The 21,853-nt window shown below is 40.5% G+C and overlaps 1 protein-coding gene across 4 annotated transcripts in view; it reads left to right on the top strand.

Moving 5' to 3' along the window:
• LOC147371011 (alcohol dehydrogenase 6-like) overlaps positions 1 to 21,853 on the top strand; it is a 70,002-nt gene that overhangs the window by 21,668 nt on the left and 26,481 nt on the right. For 2 of the 4 annotated variants that reach the window (XM_086406704.1, XM_086406702.1), the window contains exon 2: positions 17,145 to 17,314. The exons of the other annotated variants lie outside the window; for them this stretch is intronic. The gene's annotated coding sequence lies outside the window, so the exon portion shown is untranslated. The remainder of the gene's footprint in view (positions 1 to 17,144; positions 17,315 to 21,853) is intronic. 4 annotated transcript variants of the gene reach the window in all.

Genomic DNA, 21,853 nt, shown 5'->3' with positions numbered 1-21,853 from the left:
CATCTAATTTTCTGTTTAGATAAGCAGTAGGTTGCTGGTGAGGCCCTCGGGGTTGTGTCAAAACTCCCAATGCCACACCTGTTCTTTCAGTGACAAACAAATTAAATTTTGACCCTGTGGGCAAGCTCAGAGCTGGAGCTTGCAGGAGAGCAGTCTGAAGAACCTTAAAAGCCTTTTGAGACCTTCTGGAGACCAAACCAGTTTGTCGGTTTGGGCCTGCTGAGTTTCAGCTATAAGAACCTTAAAAGCCTTTTGAGCCTTCTGGAGACCAAACCAGTTTGTCGGTTTGGGCCTGCTGAGTTTCAGCTATAAGTTTATATAAAGGCCGGGCAAGCTCCCTGTAACCCGGAATCCAAATGCGACAGTAACCTGTGATTCCCAAAAATCCTCTCAATTGTCTTAAAGTCATAGGTAGGGGGTGATTTAGTATAGGTTTAATTTTCTCAGGGCCTATGGCCCTAGTCCCTTCTGATATGATTAGGCCCAGATATCTAACCGATTGTTGACAAAGCTGAGCCTTTTCTTTTGATGCCTTGTAACCACAGTCTGCCAGAAAGTTTAAGAAATCTTCTGAGGCTCGCGAACCAGCTTCCTCTGTCTCAGCACAGAGCAAAATATCATCTACATATTGTAACACCACTGCTTCAGAGCTATTAAAATTTTGTAGATCCCGTGACAAACTGTGTCCGAATAAGTGAGGACTGTCACGAAATCCCTGGGGCAAAACTGTCCAGGTTAACTGAGAAGCTGGCTGTGTAGGGTCTTCAAAGGCAAATAGGAATTGACTTTCTTCCGCCAAAGGCACTGAATAGAAGGCATCCTTTAAATCAAGTACTGAGAAATATTTGGCCCGTTCAGGAATTTCAGACAATAGAGTATAAGGATTAGGCACCACGGGGTGTAAAGGAACTACAGCCTCATTTATTATTCGTAAATCTTGAATTAGTCTCCATTTGCCATTCGATTTCTTTATACCCAAAATAGGAGTGTTGCAAGGACTGTTACAGGGAATTAATAGTCCCTGCTCCTTTAAATTTTCAATGATGGGTTTTAACCCTTTCTTAACTTCAGGTTTCAGTGGATACTGCTTCTTATGTGGAAATACGTGTGGGTCTTTGAGCTTAACAACTACAGGAATAGCATTTTGTGCTCGACCCACAGATTTTCCATCAGCCCATACTCTAGGATTTACATTTTGTTCAACTAAAGGGAGAGAAAGGGAGGGCTCCATATTCATGAAAACAGAGGCATGAACCTTGCTCAGTATATCTCTTCCCAAAACGGGTGAGGGAGATTCTGGCACAATCAGAAACTCGTGTGAAAACAGCACAGAATCCCAGTTGCAAGATAAGAATAACTGAAATAATACCTTTTGGCTTGTCCAGACAGTCCCATTACGGAAGCGGATCGGGAAGAAAGTGGGCCAGGGGCTTCAGTAATCACAGAATAAGTTGCCCCAGTATCTAAAAGGAAATTGACGGATTGGCCCCCCACAACTATTAATACCCGGGGTTCCTCAGGTGTAATTAGGATGGGAGCTTGTGTGGGGACCCCCGGGCACCTTCAGTCCTGATTGTCTTGAGAGTCCGACCCTGGAGACCTACGCCTCTGGGGGCAGTCTCTCTTCCAGTGTGGTCCTTTGCAGACCGGACATGGAGCCGGGGGCGGCTTAGATGTCTGAGGGCAATCCCGCTTGAGGTGCCCCTCCTTTCCACAGTAGTAGCAAGCCCATCTCTTTTCACCTGGGCCCCTCTGGGCATTTTTCTCAGGCTGTTTAAGAACATTTTTCATAGCCATGGTGAAGGCTTCCGCCTTTTCCTTTTTCTTTTTTTTGCCTTTCTTTCTTTTCCTCATATTCCCTACCATAATAGACTGTCTGAGCCAGTTGTAACAGAGTATCTAAAGACTGATTTGGTCCATACGCCTGTTTTAATAGCTTACGGCGGATATCTGGAGCCGACTGAGTGAGAAATCTATCCTTTAAGATCACTTTTCCCTCTTCACTTTCGGGATCAATCTCAGTGAATCTGCGAAGGCCTTCTCTCAGTCTATATAGGAATTTACCAGGAGCTTCCTTCTCCTCCTGTTCCATGTCTGCCAATTTGCCATAGTTTAAAGGCTTAGAATGCGCCAGCCTAAGTCCCTCAAGAATACATCTAACAAAATGACTCTGATCCCATCTTCCTTTAGCTGTGTTGTAGTCCCAGTCTGGTTCTATAGTTGGGACCGCCTGATTCCCAGTGGGGAGGGCCGCTATCTCGTTCTCCCTCTTCCCTACTGATTCATTACCAAGCCACTCATCTCCATAAGCAACCGCTTTCCCCAAAACTCGAGTCTTTGACTCAGGAGTCAGCATTTGTCCCAAGATATACATCACATCCTTCCAAGTGAGGTCATAAAGCAGAGTAACACCTTTAAAGGCTCTAATATATTTTTCTGGGTCCTCTAAATAGTCTCCCAGATCCTCCTTGATTCTTTGTATTTTTTTGATAATAGAAAGGCTTATTAACTCTCACAGACTGATTATTTCTCCCGGTGGGTGTTTCATAAATAGGCAACAACTTGTGTGGCTGTTCCTCAGTCTCTCTGGCTGCTCTGTGCATATGATCCCAGGGATATATTGGGGAAACCTGTTTTTCCTCTTCTCTTTGTCTCCTGTCCTCCATCTCATCTCTTACTTCGATGGTCTGAGTTTCTACTGAAACCAGAGTAGTCTGTGGTCGTACTGAGACAGGAGTTTTTTGGACCTCCATGTGGGCAGTTTGAATCCCAGTTTGGAGTCCCCCGTACGGGGCAAAGTAAGAGGACAGGAGGGAGCTGAAGATTTCACGCCCAAATCTATACCCTTAGGACATAAGTCTAGCATATTTCGCAGAGAGAAAAAGGGCAACACATGTGCTACTTCTACCCATTTCCCTTGTTCCTTACAGAACCGGTCTAATTGTAGAACAGTATTATACTTAAGAGACCCTCCAACTGGCCACCATTCACCGTCCTCCAATGGATACCGTGGCGATGTAGTATCACATAGGAAGACCAGGTGTGTCTTCTTTAAGCCCTGGGGATCAAATCTATCCCAGTTTTTCAGGATACAGTTCAAAAGAGTGAGGCTGGAATTGTTAGCTTCCATCTGTAAGAGAGAAAAAAAGCGACCAGTGCCATTTTTTCTACCGGAGGCATCCCTCCTTGCTCTAGATGGGGGTGTAGACAGACGTTACACCAAAAGCTTTTCTTTCCTGGTCGGACTTAGTCTGTCCCTTACCGACACAGGCGCCGTACTCGTCCCTCCCAGTTCTACCACCGAGATGGGGTGGGGATGTACCAGGGGTAGACTTGATAGCATCCCTACTTGATGTCCAGCTCTTCACCCGTAACCTTGCTTGCCTCTGATGTCACCCGGGGTGAATCAGAGTAACCTTCTGGAATCCCTCCCAAGCTAAGACTACCGGGGGAAACATTCATCACCTGAGTGCCTGTGCATGACCCTGAGTACTTCCTGACCACAATAAGACCGACGTGAACATAAAACTGAGATGTTCTTTCCAAGCATCACCACACCAGTATAACAGCCTCTTCTGATCCACTAAGAGCCGGCGTTACCAAAGAAAAAAACCCATCGCAGTCCCAATCTGAGTAAACTTTAACCTCAGAGATGTTCTGGGAGCTAGAGCTCCATCTAGCTCCCGAACTTTCGATTCTTCGCGAGGCTAGGCACTTTCTTGACTACCAATCCAAGTTTGGGACCTAAGCCACAGTACACAGTAACAGTATAGATCACAAGTCCCTTGAAAGTCTATGATCCGATAGATTAGGTTAGTACTTCTAATTCCCAAGGAGTTATGAAATGGTCAAAGAGATCGAAAAGTTTGACCGAGAAAGGAGAGTTCGGTCCACACCCTTTGCCCATTTCTGGTCGGTTCCCAAAGGAGACATTGGGTGCCTCTTAGCATTGGCAGGTCGGTATAACGCCCCGACAGGTTTCTGCCATAAGCTGTATGACATCACCGTGGAACCGCAGAGCAGGGCTCCTTACTTGCTTCACACAGGGCATGCCATTTATTCACACAAGCACACCGTAGAGTTAGTAAAGCAGAGCAGAAAACGTGTTCGCTAAGAGAACAAAGAACTAAAGCTCCAAGCATCCTTACCTTGTCCTGAAGGATCTCGGACGAGCCCCCAAGATGAAAGGTTGTTGTTGAATCACGCGAATACACTGGGATTCTTGGCCCCCGGAGGAGAAGAATTCAATCCGGGGCCAGAGACGAGGCTTGATCGCTCAGAGCTTTTGTGTAATAAAGTTTTATTGAAGTATAAAGGAGATAGAGAAAGCTTCTGACATAGGCATCAGAAGGGGGCAGAAAGAGTACCCGCCTGCTAGTCTTCAGCTGGATGTTATATAGTCACTAGCAGTCTGTTAATGAAAGAAAGGAATGTCTTAAAATTCAGAATGGCACCAGGCCCCTCACCCATAAGATGCATTTTGGGATAGTCTTGGCGCCAAATGGTTTATCCTGGGCCATAAAATGATTAACTTGAATCTTGAAGAAGGGCAGATCACCATACAAATAGTTTCATTTACATAGATTAGGGGAACAATATCCATACTGGTTTGTCAAGTAGGTTCTGGGCCAAGAGGTGGAACCGACTTGGAGACAGAGTTTGGGGTAAAGGCATAGTACATTAGCATAGCTTAAGACGAACATTTCCATAAGAAAAAGGCATTGGTCATCTCTAGGCTCAAGAATAGCTAACTTCAGGCGAAACCAGGTGTCATTATGGCAACACAGTATTTTAAGAGAAACCTCCCTTTAAATTTGTATAGAGAAGGAAAAAAATATTGCTAGTTTGTTTCCTCCTGCCGCTTAAGAGAGATAAAAATGTCTGACACTTGCAGGCTATTTCCTCAATTTGGAGAACCCTGGCCTTCCTGCCTGTTACCCTCTCAATAGTTGGCTTCTGCTAGAGATAGATACTAAGGCAAATATTAGATCAGAAAACACCGAGGGCACTGTTTACTAACTTGCAGAGTAAGAATGTGAGTTCTTGGCTGGTCACTCTGGCAGCTGTTGATTCACATCCCTTCAGTTCAGTTCAGTTCAGTCGCTCAGTCGTGTCCGACTCTTTGCGACCCCATGAATCGCAGCATCCCTTAGACATGATTTATTCACTGTCCTTCAAAGCTTCCCTCGAGGAAGTCAGTGAAACAGCTTCTTTGATGAAAACCTTTATAGTTCACAGACACCATGAGGTGTGAGTAATTTAGCTATGAGTAGGTGTGAGAGAATAGTTTGAAACTAGATTCAATAATTACATGTCTCTAGGCTTGGAGCATTTCTAGCAAAAGAACTCTCTTAACCCCCTAATCACGTGTTCATAACTCTTTGTTTTCTTTCGTAAGGGTTTCATAACTGCTATCTAATTTTCTCAGGGTCTTGCCCTAATACTTCTCTCTTGTTCTCCCTAGTAATTATTGAAGCTCGAATCTCAAGACTTGGGTGAGAAACTGGGCTGGGCAGAGAAGGCTGGCTTACAAGCTCAGGAGAATGCTCTTAGGACGCATTGCAAGTGCCTATGCTTTATTTAGGGAGCTATCATTCATATAAGTAAGAAGGTATGAGAGTGGAGGTGTCTGAACAGGATTGAAGGGACACAGTCTTGTTCATTTCTCTCTTTTTAAATAATACCCTGATCTCTAAGCTTTCTGCACCCATGCATCTACTCTTAGAATGTATACATTATTCCTATTCAGCAGTGCTTGGGCTGACTGACTTGAAATGAAGTCTGGCATGGATCAGAAGGTCCAGCTTGGGCTTGTCTCTCCCATAGCAATCTTGCTAAAGACCAAAACAATGGTCATTTGTTTCCTACCCTGTTGCCTAAATCTAGACCTTTATTGGGTGTATATTCTGAGCCCTAAGCAAACAGCCAAACAAGGTCAAGGGTAGGACTGCAATTGGGAGCAGAAACTCAGATCAATTCAACTTCAGTAGGATTTCCCTCTCTGTTATGTGAGACAGTACAGTGCGGTGGTTAAAAGCATGGGTACTAACACTAACAGACTTGCAGTCCAATCTTAGTTCCATGTCTTACATGCCTTATGTCAGTAAGAAATCCAACTTCCCTGTCCTTCAGTTTCCCCATAAATAAAATGAAAATGATCATAGCAGTTCCTACTTCATAGGTTTGCTTTAAACATTGAGAGAGTCAACATGCGACAAATGTTTAGAACTGTGGTGGGCACATAGCACTGCCTTTCTGTAAGTGTTATCCATTATTATTACAGTGTCTCCCAGGATATTTTTTCATTTTCTCAGCACAGCCTTGCTTTTGGGGAATACGCCACAAAAAAGCCACACATGATTATGAAATCTAACAACTGCAATGAGAGAGTTCAGGTTTCTCTCTTAAGTCCAAAAATGAAAGAAAGGTTCTTTTTGCTTAGCTTGGGTTGGGTGTTCACTCCTAGACCAAGGAAAACTGTCCAGAGTTGTAGGTTGGAAAAGAATTTGGTAGCTATGATCACAGCCATGCTGACATTCCTGAGCAGCTGAGGGTGAACAGGGAGGATCAACAGGGAAAATCACAGGGCAGATTGGTTCCACTGTGAAGTATGATCACCAAGACAAATGAGATGTCAGCATTGCTTGGCAATCCAGCTTTTCCCTAACCAACTTGTTGTCCAGTTTCCTGAGATAACTGTCCCACTTGCAATACTCATACCAAACATCTGACCGTCACCCCCCATCCCTGCCCATTTTCCTCCATCCCCATTTCACTCGTGAGAAAGCTTACAATATCCTGAAAAGTCACCCAGTTGCTTCAGGCAAAAACCTTTCCCTCTTTATACCCAATCTACTAAAAGCTCTGCCAGCTCTGTCTCTTTTTGGGGGGCTCCAAAATCACTGCAGATGGTGATAGTAGCCATGAAATTAAAAGACGCTTACTCCTTGGAAGGAAAGTTATGACCAACCTAGATAGCATATTCAAAAGCAGAGACATTACTTTGCCAACAAAGGTTCGTCTAGTCAAGGCTATGGTTTTTCCTGTGGTCATGTATGGATGTGAGAGTTGGACTGTGAAGAAGGCTGAGCGCTGAAGAATTGATGCTTTTGAACTATGGTGTTGGAGAAGACTCTTGAGAGTCCTTTGGACTGCAAGGAGATCCAACCAGTCCATTCTGAAGGAGGTCAGCCCTGGGATTTCTTTGGAAGGAATGATGCTAAAGCTGAAACTCCAGTACTTTGGCCACCTCATGCGAAGTGTTGACTCATTAGAAAAGACTCTGATGCTGGGAGGGATTGAGGGCAGGAGAAGGGGATGACAGAGGATGAGATGGCTGGATGGGATCACTGACTCGATGGACGTGAGTCTGGGTAAACTCCAGGAGTTGGTGATGGACAGGGAGGCCTGGCGTGCTGCAATTCATGGGGTCACAAAGAGTCGGACACGACTCAGCGACTGAACTGAACTGAATGTCTGTATCCCTACAGTTCCTAGAAGAACAGAAGCTTTGAATCTCTTGCTATTTTTCTCTACTCCAAGTATCTGGAATGGTGCCTGATACATTAGTATTGATTAAGTGAATTAAAGTGGATGTTATCAGAGGGGACCCCCCTTTAGGCCTGTTGCTAGTCGTGTGTCTGCATCTGCACTCATCCTATTCTCCTTCCTCATTGCCTGTCTCCACTTACGAAGCGCAATGTTATCGATGTCTTCTCTTGATGTGGTTTGTCAGCTTTTTAACACACTCTACCACTGAAAAGGAAAGCAGAAACAAACCTTCATTGCCCAGAATCTCTTTCCAGCTGCCACTGGGAATCAAGATGGAAGTGTATGTGGCTGTCTGAAGTGAGGGTGAAGAATTCCATGCCAAGCACTATTAATCTGGGCTTCTGTTGACTGGCCATGAGAAAGAACAATTGTAGTCAAGTAATTGGAACTTCTCAATCTGACTAAATAGTGGATTGACTTTTAAATTTGAATAACTTGAATTTTACTTATAAAAGGATGCCGATGTCCATGTATAACTTGACTTTGTAGCTTTGGGGAGTTTCTATAGTGGTGTCAGGCAGTTACTTTACAGCCAGCAATATACCGGGGTCATATTGTCTAAGAAAAGACACAATTTAAGAAAAAGACCCTTTGCATTCATTTTCTCTTTTTCCTCACCTTCCTCTCAGTCCTTCAAACATGCCTCTGTGTTTTATATCCCTAAAACTCCCCTGAAAGAGCCATTATTTAATCTTATTAGTGCTGTCCGTTTTAATAAAGCCAATGAACATTTTCAGCAGTCATCTTGACAGTTCAATACAAGTGATCACTCCCTGAAACTCTTCCTTTCACTTCTTGCCTCAACACTCTCCTGATTTTTTTCTATCATATTTGACTGTCTCTTTTCTAACTATTTTTAATGTTTCATCCTTCTCTTCTTGGCCATTAAGTGTTCCCATCAGGGTTCCTGACTTGGCAGAGCAGCCTTGCTAAGCTTGAGAATTCACCCTTCTCTGGAGCTCCAGTACCTCTGTTCCTGAGTCTTAGACCTGAATCTCAGCTATGGTCTGCCCTCCAACTTAAGGAGATTAGAAATGAAATGTTTCCCTTGGGATTGTTCTTTCTCTTTCTAAACCACTATCTTTTGTGTATGTAAATCACTTTTAAACAAGATGCTTATTATTTTTCTTTATTAAAGTAATACTTTTTCTATTATAAGTGATATATGTTCAATTTAGAATATTCGTAAAATATAGGAAGCATAAAGGAAAAAATAACATCCTTATAATCTCATCATTTATTAATCACTATAAATGTTTTGGAACTTTTTCTACACATATATAAATTTTATTTTTTCAAAGTTGACTATCTTATATATATAGTTGACTGTGTGGTACATTACTTCAGTCCTGTGTGACTCTTTGCTACCCCATGGATTGTAGCCTGCCAGTCTCCTCTGTCCATGAGATTCTCCAGGCAAGAACACTGCATTGGGTTGCCATGCCCTGCTCCAGGGGACTTCCTGACCCAGGGGTCGAACCCAAGTCTCCTACCTCTCCTGCACTGGCAGGCAGGTTCTTTACCTCTATACCACCTGGGGAGTCCTATAGTTGACTCTTTTTCTCTCCATATGTATATGTGTGTGTATATATATATATGTGTGTGTGTGTGTGTGTGTGTGTGTGTATGTGTGAAAGTGAAAGTGTTTGTCACTCAGTCGTGTCCAACTCCTTGTGACCCCATATATTGTAGCCCTCCAGGCTCTTCTGTCCATGAAATTCTCCAGGCAAGAATAGTGGAGTGGTTGCTATTCCCTTCTCCAGGGGATCTTCCTGACCCAGTGATCAAATCCAGGTCTCCTGCATTGCAGGTGAATTCTTTACTGTCTGAATCATCAGGGAAGCCCATATATATATATATATATATATATATATATATATATATATGTTTATATATTATGTTTTGCATCTTAAAAGTCTAAAATTACATTTTGACAATTTCCCATTTTTTAAGTATTCTTCTAAAGCTTAACTTTTAGTGGCTTTATTGTGTTTCATCCACAATTACATTTCTTCTGCAATTTCTCTAGTTGTGGTGAGCGGGAACTACTCTCTGGTTGCAGTGCTCAGGCTTCTCATTATGGTGGCTTCTCTTATTTCAGAGCATGGACTCTAGAGTGTGTGGGCTTCAGTACTTGTGGCGCACAAACTTAGTTGCTCCTCACCATGTGGAATCTTCCAGTACCAGGAATTGAACCCATGTTCCATGCATTGGCAGGAGGATTCTTAACTATTGGACCACTAGGGAAGTCACCATTTGTACTTCATCCTTGTTTCTCTCTCTATCCTCATGACTAAAAAGGATTTTCGTTTGTATAATTCATTTGGAACTTAGCACATACACTCTTTTTTGTGGTCTGTTTTATGGGTGGAGACTACTCTCTGGATTAGATTTGAGTCAAGAAATTCAGAAATCAAAATTGTAGAGTAAAACTTTTCTTCTTCCCTCTTTCTTTCTCCTCTTCCTCTTGTGTATAGGAGAACTAGGTTTGAATCTCTATCAAGGGCAGTTTAATGATGCTTATTTTTAGGGATTAAATTTGCTTAGTTATTTTGAGTCTTGAACATCAGTATTGAATTAAGTTGATTTCTATTCAATTCAATCATTATCAATCTTTCTTTCATATCAATCTCTATTTCATTTTGTAGAGCTGCTATCTGTCAAAACATTTCTGTAGAGAGACTGGCGTTTGTTCCAGCACTCTCCTCCTCTTCACAGCACAGCAGTTAGACACCAATCAGTCAGCAAAGATGCTCACCTTCCCCAAAATATTAATTAATTAATAGGCTGCATCAGGTCTCAGATGTGGCACCGGGGGTCTTCACTGTGTCATGCGAGATGTTTCGTTGCAGCGTGCTCTCTCTAGTTGTGGTACCTGGGCTTCATAGTTGCTCTGGAGCATGTGGGATCTTAGACCAGGAATTGAACCCACGTCCCCTGCATTGCAAGTTGTATTCTTAACCACTGAACCACCAGGGAGGTCCCATCGTCCCTGGCATTTCTCCTCCACTCAGTACCAATCAGCACTGACTGAACACCTCCTCATTCCAGGCACTCGGGTGGGTTCAGCAGAGTGACAAAGGTGGGTAAGAGTTGGCCTCTACCTATGCCAGGAGGAAGTATGGGCCAGTGGTTATAACACGGATATAGATTTGGGAAGATCCTATCCTTACTATCTATGTGAACTTGGAAGTATTAACTATCTTTGTCCGTTTTTAATCTACACAAAGAGGGGTGAACAAATGAGGTAATCCTTTTAAAGCACTTCTCAGGGAGGCTGACAGATAGGACAACCCTCAATAAACATTCACTCCAGTGATTATCCATAAAAAGAAGCTTATAATCTATGGGAGAGAGACAGGCAAACCATCAAGTCTTGTATGTATCAGCCTGTCTGGGAAGTGCTGTATCATGGGTATAAACTAGTGCTTTGGAAGCAGAGAAGGAGATGGCATTCTGAGTGGAGGGCTCAGGAAGCTTGGTAGAGGAGCCGATGTTTGAGGTAGACTTTAGATAATCTTGGGGAACAGAGAAGAATGCTCACTGGGTCATTTCTATTGCCCTTTGTTCAGTGTAAGCAGTATGTGTATGGTTTCCAGAGAATAGGACTTTGATTTTTCTTCTGTCCACGTTTGGAGGCCTCATACAATCCATCATACAGTCAGCTATTTAATTCGAGGTTGTCTGTCAAGGTGGATAAATCAACAAAAGGACATATTTCCCTAGAATTGCTGAGGGAACTTCCATGGTGGCTCAGACAGTAAAGAATCGCCTGCAATGCAAGAGACCTGGGCTCAATCCCTGTGTTGGGAAGATCCCCGGGAGGGTATGGCAACTCACTTCAGTATTCTTGCCTGGAAAATCCCATGGACAGAGGAGCCTGGCGGTGCAGGCCATTGAGTACCAAAAGAGTCAGACATGACTGAGCATGACACAAGAGCCAAATCATGGAATTTTAAATCAGACATTTCATTTGAGCTAAAATTAGTCTTCATGAAATTCAGTCTCTTTATTAATAAAGAGATGATATGAACAATTAGTTTGGAGGTCGGGGTAAGAATAAAATGAAATTATATATATCAAATTTCTAAACCATGAAGCACTACATACATTGTAGAAGAGTTTATTTTTATTTATACCTCTTTTCCTTCTAAACCCCTCATTTACTTTCCTTCAATCTTTCCCAGCATCAGGGTTTTTCAAATGAGTCAGCTCTTCACATCAGGTGGCCAAAGTATTGGAGTTTCAGCTTCAACATCAGTTCCTCCAATGAATATTCAGGACTGATTTCCTTTTGGATGGGCTGGCTGGATCTCCTTGCAGTCCAAGGGACCCTCAAGAGTCTTCTCCAACACACAGTTCAAAAGCATCAATTCTTCTGTGCTCAGCTTTCTTTATAGTCCAACTCTCACATCCATACATGACTAATGGAAAAACCATAGCTTTGACTAGATGGACCTCTGTTGGCAAAGTAATGTCTCTGCTTTTTAATAACCTGTCTAGGTTGGTCATAACCTTTCTTCGAAAGAGCAAATGTCTTTTAATTTCATGGCTGCAATCACCATCTGCAGTGATTTTGGAGCCCCCCAAAACTAAATCTGTCACTGTTTCCATTGTTTCCTCATCTATTTGCCATGAAATGATGGGACCAGATGCCATGATCTTAGTTTTCCAAATCTGGAGCTTTAAGCCAACTTTTTCACTCTCCTCTTTCACTTTCATCAAGAGGCTCTCGAGTTCTTCTTCACTTTCTGCCATAAGGGTGGTGTCATCTGCATATCTGAGGTTATTGATATTTTTTCCTGGCAGTCTTGATTCCAGCTTGTGCTTCATCCAGTCCAGCATTTCTCATGATGTACTCTGCATATAAGTTAATTAAGCAGGGTGACAATATACAGCCTTGACGTACTCCTTTCCCAGTTTGAAACCAGTCTTTGTTCCATGTCCAGTTCTAACTGTTGCTTCTTGACCTGCATACAGATTTCTCAGTAGTCAGGTCAGGTGATCTGGTATTACCATCTCTTTCAGAATTTTCCACAGTTTGTTGTGATCCACACAGTCAAAGGCTTTCACATAGTCAATAAAGCAGAAGTAGACACTTTTCTAGAACTCTCTGGTCTTTCGATGATCCAACGGATGTTGGCAATTTGATCTCTGGTTCCTCTGCCTTTTCTAAATCCAGTTAAACATCTGAAAGTTCATGGTTCATGTACTGTTGAAGCCTGGCTTGGAGAATTTTGAGCATTACTTTGCTAGCGTGTGAGTTGAGTACAATTGTGCAGTAGTTTGAGCATTCTTTGGCATTGCCTTTCTTTGGGATAAGAATGAAACGGACCTTTTCCAGTCCTGTGGCCACTGCCAAGTTTTCCAAATTTGCTGGCATATTGAGTGCAGCACTTTCACAGCAGCATCTTTTAGGATTTGAAATCATTCAACTGGAATTCCATCACCTCCACTAGCTTTGTTCCTAGTGATGGTTCCTAAGGCACACCTGACTTCACATTCCAGGATGTCTGGCTCTACGTGAGTGATCACACCATCATGATTATCTGGGTCATGAAGATCTTTTTTGTATAGTCTTCTGTGTATTCTTGCCACCTCTTCTTAATATCTTCTGCTTCTGTTAGGTCCATACCATTTCTGTCCTTTATTGTGCCTATCTTTACATGAAATGTTTCCTTGGTATCTCTAATTTTCTTGAAGAGATCTCTGGTCTTTCCCATTCTATTGTTTTCCTCTATTTCTTTGTATTGATCACTGAGGAAGACTTTATTTTCTTTCCTTGCTATTCTTTGGAACTCTGCATTCTTTACATGATAAAGTATAATGTTCTCTATTCTAAATAAAGTCTTAATATTAGAACTTGTAATGCAGAAATTTAGACTGTGTAAACTGAACTTATGTGCCTTGCCCTATGCTGAGATATCTACATAATTTATCCCATTTAATCTTAATGTCATTTTATGAATTAAGTACTAATATCCTCATTTTAAAGACTGAAAAACTTAATTGTAATTAATTGCCTAATATCCTACAGGGATGTACCATTTGCTCTAGTCTATATTAGGTCTTTCATATAGCTACCTAGAAAATATATTTTAGACTAAGTCAGAAGAGGTGTGATTTGGGGTCACTGAGATGCTAATCAGTCTGTCTCTGAAATTAGGTCATGGCTCTGTAGTCACATCCTCTGAGCTATGGAGTACATGTGATCTGTCAAATGTACAGCCTTCCTTTGACCCAAGGCTGATTATCTCTGGGAAACCATAAGACATGATGTCATAGGAGGTAGGTCTTTGACGCGACATTGTCTTTTCCAGAAATCTGGATACCTTGAATTCTTCTTTGCAAGAAATGGAGGTATGAAAAAGTTTCATAGAGGAAAGATATTCCTCTATGAAAGAAAATAGAAGATAATGTGTTAAAATCAAAGAGCACACCTTTACCTTCCCCATAGGTATCTCTTACCTGTCCTATAGGAACAAAAATAGATTAATATCCTGACATTATCAATGATATAGAATAGTCACACTTCAGTGTACTCATTGGCACCCAAACATTTCATAATTGGGAAGTCATCTTACATCTCTGGGCCACTCCCCAGCAAAGGATAACACCAGAAGAAAATCTCACTGTATTGACTGTAAATTCTCACCTTAACTGTCACTCTAATTTGCCACTTAAGAACAAAGCAGACAGTTCTAATGTGTTGTTATTTAAATCTCTCTTCTTCAGACATCTCCCATTCCCACTCTCACCAGCCCTCACACCCACACCCAGTATGATTCCAGACTAGCTGTGTCCAAGAAAATTTTCTTCAATGATGAAATTTTTCTTTGGTTTATTGTTCAGCTCATTAGCCATCAGCCATATGTAGCCACTGAACATGTGAAGTATGCTACTGCAACCACAAAACTTACTTTTAAATTATATTTAATTACAATTAATTTGAATTTAAATAGCCACATGTGGCCAGCGGCATAGTTGAGATTATTTTGTTCTCTGGCTTTTGCTAGAATGCTTGAGAAAACTATGGTATAGAACTTAAACACATGAGCTTTGCTTTCAGATCACTTACTAGAAATTAGTGACTTTAGCAAGTAATTTAAAGTCCTTAACTTCCAGTCCCATTGTCTGGAAAATAGGGTGAACAATACATCCTTTATTACCCAGTGTAGTGAAAACTAAATGAGAAAACGCAGGTAAAGCACTTGGCAAACAAGTGCTGACACATATTACTCATTAAAACACTAAAATTAATGTTTAATTGTAGCAGAAACAATGACAACGATAATAGTAGCTTAATGGCCCTAACAAAAGATGAGGAGGAAGGTACCTATAACTACACAAAAGATAAATGTTGCAAAAGATAACTGAAGGATTTTTTTGCCCTTTTAAGATATCTGGGAGCTCTTTTATTTCTTCATCGGTGTGGTTTTGCATAAGTTGATTAGATGTAAATAAGACTGTATTAGTATTTCAATGCAAAATACTAGAGAAAACTTTACCATTGACCAACCTCCCATTCTGAAAGTTTCTTTTTCCAGGGACTCTAGATGTCTGAATTTCCAATTTGAATAAAAACACAATTTAAAAATTAAACTGTTTCAAAGTGATTAGGCTGGTCCTTGGAATGACTAAGCATAATCGATACTGATATTTCCTCTCAATGTTAGTCCTTGGCTTCATTGAAGGAATTTACTCATATTTTCTAACACTTCTATATCTGCCACGTTTTCTTCCCCCCTCACTGCATGCAGCAAGCACACTGAGGAAAATCACCCTTAACAAGATTCTTGTTCTGGATGGAAAAAAATCTATGATGGGCTTTTCCTATCACTCAATTCCATGCTGACAAGTTTCTAAGCCACTCAAAATCTTGCCTAACAATTACATAATATGCAAATATTTTAGTGAAACTTGTCCTGTTAGGCAACAAAATATTTGAGGTCAAGGATTTGATAAAGAGTATTAGTCATCTTTTATAAAGAGAACACATCCTTTTTCCTAAAATAATGCCTGTAACCATATCCTAACTTTTCAAAAAAGCCTTAAATGCAATTTTACATGACACTTATAAAGAACCTAATGTTGTAGAAACAAAACCTTGCTAGGAATATAAAGACCTGGGTTCTAGGTTCAGCTCTGCAAATTTCTAGGTATGCATTAGTATCTTAAAATATACCCAGGATTTGACTTAGTCAGATATGGACGATGACAGACATACAGACAACTGCCTTAAAAGAAGTTATTACTCACAGTTTCCCCCAAAGGAGGAATATGCCATGCTATGCAGGGTCAGCCAAGAAGACAGAAAGAGGTCGGGAAAAGCATGGGCCAGAGCCTTTATTGTGGATTTCAGGAAAAGGAGTAAGCAAGGTGGGATAGGCAAGGCCTATCCGTAAGTGAGCTTCAGTGGATTCTGAGCCATAGGGGTTGTCCTCAGTTATCTGGTAACTGGACTTGGAGTGATTTAGGGCAAGAGGATAACATCCCAGACAGTTGGCAACAATAAAAGGAGGTGGTTGGGGGATACGAACCTGAGATTGGTTGGCTTGCATATCAAAGAGATACCTAAGCAAGCTGTTCGCTATCTCTAGAAATTAAGTAATCCTGGGAGAGGCAGTCTCTCCCTGTGTCTGCCAGGTCTCAAGATATCAAAGCGTAAAGTATTAAAAAATGAAAAGCATAATAAATACAATCAGTAAAAAATACTTAACTTCTTGAAACCTCAGTCCTCTCAAAGTTATAAAAATGGGGAAAATCATGCCTGTTTTTGCCCTACTCACAGTGATCACATAGTCAATGGGGTCTAGGCAGGGTGCCACTAGCATATTCTGCAACTACTTGACTACATTTCTCTCAAAATATAACCGAAGTGCAGAAATTTATTTCTGAGGTTGAGACATTAGGTTTGTGAAGCAGACATATCTAGAGCCTCAGAGGGAGGGAGTAGGTATGTGGTAGCTCAAATCATACTCGCTGGAGGGTAAGCTGCTACAGGAAATTACAGGTGCCCTAGGCACAAAGGAGAACTGCAGGCCGATGGTCTGTGATCATGGCTGTACTGAATCCACTCCAACAGTCGCCTGTGGTCCATGTAGGGCTCATCTACCATACTGGTAATCCAGGTACTATGAATGCAACTGCATTCCACGATGAATTAAATTACCTTGCTTTTTGTCAGGAAGCATTTAACAGGAGGCTTCCTGTGTCTGTTTTGGATCTGTTAGGAATCCTCTGTTCCTTATTAATTCCTGAATATTCAGGAATTAAGAGGAGAGGCAAGCCTCTCCAGGGGCTGAGGGATCCACGCATTTCCTTCATTAGTTTTTCAATATGGTGATAAGTACCCTCTTCCTTCTTATGAACCATACAGTAAAAGTGATTGTTTACAGCTCTCCCTCTCTCTTTAATATGGATCGCCTTTGTTTTTAAGTCTGGAATTTTAATCTTTATTTTTGTTGAGAATAACTACAGTATATATGCCCACACCATATTGATTAAAACACCTTTGCTCCATCAGAGCTTGGGTCCCCATGTCTTTCTTTCTTTCTCTCTCTATTTCTGGCTGATTTCCTGGAACGCAAAAGCCGGCTTCGTAACCCAGGAAATATTAGCCTCTCTCCTTTCACTTTCTCATCGTCGACTCCAGACCACCAGGTTCTGGTCCATTAAAGGACTTCAACAAGTGGCGCCCAGAACAGGAGCTTGGTACACGTGGCAGATTCAGACGGAGTGACCCCAGGGCCTATTGAAGCGGGTAAGTACTAAAACACGGGTCAATCGGCTGCAAAGCCCCCTCACTTTTCTACTTAAAGTTCAGGGACTTTGGATTTTGCGCCAACGAGTAGAGGCTTACCTTCAAACAATAGTTAAACATAATCCCTGGTGCCTTGATAAAGACAGTTTTAATTTAGAAATTTGGCACCGGGTCAAAGAGAATGTTGAATGAGCCGCCAGACAGGGAAAAAATATTCCGATAGATTTCTGGCAAAATTTTCCTACAAGCCGTGCCCTGGCTGCTCCAAATGCTCCTCCTCTGCCCACAGGTGTGAATCTAAAAGTCTCTCCTCTACTAGGACCTAATGAAATTACTGACTCGATGGATGTGAGTTTGAGTCAACTCCGGGAGTTGGTGATGGACAGGGAGGTCTGGCGTGCTGCGACTCATGGAGTCGCAAAGAGTCCGACATGACTGAGCGACTGAACTGAATGAAATTTATGCTGATGTTTTAGCTAGATTAGAAACTGCTATTTCCTGTACTGTAATCGGAGAAAAAGATAAAAGGCAACTAGAGGAATTACTTGCTTATGAAAATGCAAATCAGAAATGTCAAAAGGCTATAGCTCCAATTCGTGAGACAGGGACTCATTGAATATTTGAATGCTTGTTGCAATCTAAGATCAGAAACTCAAAAGATGAAAATGCTAGCTGAAACAATGATTGCTGCCTTAGGAAAGGGAAATGAAGGATGCTTTACATGTGGAAATAAGAACCATTTAAAAGAGGACTGCCCTAAGAAAGCTAATTAAAAAAAAAAAAAAAAAAAACCTCCAAAAATCTGCCCTTGCTGCCTCTGCTGTAGAAGAATTCATTGGGCCAAAGACTGTAAATCTAAATTTGACATTGAAAGAAAACCTATTCTGGAAAACTCCAACCAGGGACCCCCCAGATCCCCTTCAGCAAAAACCAGGGACAAATTCCATCTTTTCCCTGAAACCCTCAACATCTAGCAGTGCTGCCATAGATATAGCAGCTTTGTTTTTAGATAATATGAAGTTAATGAGCTCTATTTAAATTCAAATTCACGTGAACTAAAAAATATTCAATATTAAATATAATGTTTATTTAAATATAAATATAATTTAAATATAATTGTTTGCTAATCTAATTAAGACCTGATTTAAGTCATCAACATTATATAATACTTTTATTATGCCTAGGTTTAAGGTAAACTAAATTTGTCAACAAAAAGATAACTCTTTATATATATATATATATGCTGCTGCTACTGCTAAGTCTCTTCAGTCGTGTCCGACTCTGTGCGACCCCATAGACGGAAGCCCACCAGACTCCCCCGTCTCTGGAATTCTCCAGGCAAGAACACTGGAGTGGGTTGCCATTTCCTTCTCCATGCATGAAAGTGAAAAGTGAAAGGGAAGTCATTCAGTTGTGTCCAACTCTTAGCGACCCAGTGGACTGCAGCCTACCAGGCTCCTCCGCCCATGGGATTTTCCAGGCAAGAGTACTGGAGTGGGGTATGGCAGAAACCAAAAGGAAGAAAGGATTCAATTGTGAAGCCTAGGAAAAGGAAACCTCAAACACAATAAGTTTAGATATATATATATAAATGAAAACTTTTAAATAAACTCTATTAAAAATAATCATATTTTTAATAGAATAATCTATTATTATAATCTAAAATAATCTCTTAGGATTGGGATAACTTAAATTTCTAGAGTTATACTAAACTAAATAATAAAAGTGTATTAAATAACTAGGTCATTTCCAAATAAAATAAGATTTTAAAACATTAACTACTGAACATTAACTTCCTCTTACAAAAAGTTTTTCTTACAGAAAAACTAAAGAGATTTTAAACTATTAATAAATATATTATATAATGTATGATATATTTATATGTATAAATATAAATATATATAATAAATATATATTATAATGATATAATAAATATATCTACCAATCTATAAAATGATAATATACAAGACACTTCATAGTTGCTAAAAAACGTAAGATATATGCTTTTAATAAAAAAATATAAGATATGGCAAATAAAATGATGAATACAAAAATATAAAAAAAGATTTATGACAAATAAAAAAGAAATTACAGGTGACTAAGGAACTTATAGATACACAACTAGAATTAAAGCATATTGAGGAATCTTGTTCTCCTTGGAATTCTCCTATTTTTGTTATAAAAAAGAAATCTAGCAAATGGCATCTCCTAACAGACCTTAGAAAAGTTAATACATCTATAAAACCTACGGGTGCATTACAACCAGTCATCTCCAATGACCCTGGGAAGAAGGTCCCATGGTTGGACTTGCTTCCAGATTACCTCAATTTTGTGTTACTCTTGATTCATTTTAATCATAGTGCCTACAACTGGAAACAAATCAAATTTCATTTTACAAATATAATAAAATAGGGGGAATTGTCAGGAAGCATTTAACAGGAGGTTTCCTGTGTGCTGTTTTGGATCTGTCAAGGAATCCTCTGTTCCTTATTAATTCCTGAATATTCAGGAATTAAGAGGAGAGGCAAGCCTCTCCAGGGGCTGAGGGATCCACGCATTTCCTTCATTAGTTTTTCAATATGGTGATAAGTACACTCTTCCTTCTTGTGAACCATACAGTAAAAGTGATTGTTTACAGCTCTCCCTCTCTCTTTAATATGGATCGCCTTTGTTTTTAAGTCTGGAATTTTAATCTTTATTTTTGTTGAGAATAACTACAGTATATATGCCCACACCATATTGATTAAAACACCTTTGCTCCATCAGAGCTTGGGTCCCCATGTCTTTCTTTCTTTCTCTCTCTATCTATCTATTTCTGGCTGATTTCCTGGAACGCAAAAGCCGGCTTCATAACCCAGGAAATATTAGCCTCTCTCCTTTCACTTTCTCATCGTTGACTCCGGACCACCAGGTTCTGGTCCATTAAAAGACCTCAATAGCTTTTGATGAAGAGGAAAAGAGTCAAAAAGTAAATGGTTTGCTATCCCCATGAATGCTTTTTCCAATTTTATACATAAACAATTCATTTGATTCTTTGATTAGATTTGCTTTTTTTTTTTTTTTTTAAGCCATTTTATTATTGACATTTCCTTCTACAGAATTTAAAACCAGAGATTCTATTCCTAAACTGGTAACTGCTGCTGCTGCTAAGTCGCTTCAGTTGTGTCCGACTCTGTGCGACCCCATAGACAGCAACCCACCAGGCTCCTCTGTCCCTGGGATTATCCAGGCAAGAACACTGGAGTGGGTTGCCATTTCCTTCTCCAATGCATGAAAGTGAAAAGTGAAAGTGAAATCACTCAGTCGTGTCCGACTCTTAGGGACCCCATGGACTGTAGCCTTCCAGGCTCCTCCGTCCATGTGATCCTCCAGGCAAGAATACTGGAGTGGGTTGCCATTTCCTTCTCCAAAACTGGTAACTGGCTACTTTCCAAAAAATAAAAAAATAACATAGATCTACTTATAACCTATAACTTGCCTTTTGCAAGAAATGAATAAGGCATTTGAATTGCTCCAAGATGAAGACTGGTGTTTGTGTGTACGTGTGTATGTTTGTGTAATGTATCTCTGCATGATGTCTTATACATATGACTCTTACATCCAAACTTTTATGAAAAATGAGAAGTCTCAACTCAAGTATAAAAGAGAGTGGTTGTAGGAAACCATGTAGATACAAGAGCTGTAAATCAGTTGTGAAGAACCCTTTAAGCAGTCATTGTGTGACCCTGAAGTCAAAGTCAAGGGTTAGTAGGTCAGTCATGTCCAACTCTGTGCGACCCATGGATTGGAGCCTGCCAGGCTTCTCTGTCCATGGAATTCTCCAGCAAGAATACTGGAGTGGGTTGCCATTCTTTCTCCAGGGGATCTTCCCAACCCAGGGATTAAACCCCAGTCTCTTGCATTGCAGACAGATTCTTTACCACCTGAGCCACCAGGGAAGCCTGTGTGACCCTAAGTGCCTTTGCCCATGTCATCACTGTTATCATCTATAAAATGAGGATGATACCTTTTCCCTTGAGAGTCAGGTATGAAGATCAAATGAGAAAAGGAAAAGGAAAGACCAATGAAAGAATAAATACTACAAAGTTATGTTATAGTAAAATTTTCTTTGTGATTTGAGTACTGATATAAGTTAAATTAAACTACAGTACAACTTAATTAGCAACCTATTTATCACTAACATAATTTTGAAATGATCTAAATTCCTCCAGAGAGTTATTTATTTACAAAGTACAATTTGTGCGGCTTTTATGGGTTTATTTTTAATCAATAGTTTATTATTTGATACTTCAGAAGTATTTCTCTTCAGCATACATTTACTAAACATTTAATAACCACACTGTGGTAGACATACTAGAAAAAGAGATAAAAGTAAGCACTGCCTTCAAGTCACTGATGGTTCAGTATTATAAGATACTCATACAAAAAGAACTACAATATAGGACTGGATGTGATATCTGCTCAGACAATCCAAAAGACTATAGATTCAAGGCATAGAGACCTCATTTCTGATTGGAAGACTGGGGAAGCCCTCTGAGA

This window comes from Bos grunniens, chromosome 6 (genome assembly GCF_055505025.1).
Source record: "Bos grunniens cultivar Pamir isolate PY7600 chromosome 6, Bosgru_T2T1.0, whole genome shotgun sequence".
Classification (NCBI taxonomy): Eukaryota; Metazoa; Chordata; class Mammalia; order Artiodactyla; family Bovidae; genus Bos; species Bos grunniens.
Note: the sequence above shows the minus strand (reverse complement) of the source record. Positions and strands in the feature narration are given on the sequence as shown.